The sequence below is a fragment of the Asparagus officinalis genome, chromosome 5, assembly GCF_001876935.1.
Source record: "Asparagus officinalis chromosome 5, Aspof.V1, whole genome shotgun sequence".
NCBI lineage: Eukaryota > Viridiplantae > Streptophyta > Magnoliopsida > Asparagales > Asparagaceae > Asparagus > Asparagus officinalis.
In genome coordinates, this window is record NC_033798.1 from 46664174 (window position 1) to 46664911 (window position 738).

Genomic DNA, 738 nt, shown 5'->3' on the forward strand with positions numbered 1-738 from the left:
AAAAGAGAAAAATAAAAGAAATGCAAACCTTCAAATTGCTCTTCATCTCCATCCTCATCATTCAACAAAGAGGAGAAAAGACAAATTTAAAGTGGAGAAAAAATTATTATTATTAATTGCAACAAAAGTTACAATTTTGAAAGGCCTTCTCAATTAAGAGTAGCCCTCCTCTCCAAATGGAGTTACAAAATTTTTTACACCTCTAACCCCTCACTCTCTACCCCTATTTATAGTAAACATCAGTGAATGAGAGCCCTTGGATTCAAATCTTATCCAAAACCAATAAATTTTAGCCTTAGATCTGTAACAGAATGCCGATGGTATCGATGCCAGCATCGATAGGGGTATCAATGCTGACATTGATGCCCCCATCGATGCTGGCATCGATGTGGACCTTCTTCTGGTTGTTGTCCGAAGCTAGCTCTTGTTCTTTTGGGCTTGGGCTTTTGGTTTGGTTTTTCACTTTGGCTTCTTGAATTCCCATTGGGGTTCTTGATTTCCCTTTCAGCTTTTCTTCATTTCTTCATGCTTCATTGTTTTGATTTTGGGCATTTGGATAAATTAACAATTTGCTTTTCTAATGGGCTTCTTTGCTTCATTTCTTCATTTATTCAAGGGGTTTTTGTTGAGAGATGAGAGTTTTGAGATCTATTCTTCATTACCTGTAATTAAAGATAAAAACAATTATTAGTGATATATTTATTCATATAAAATAGATAATGAGGGTATAAAATTATA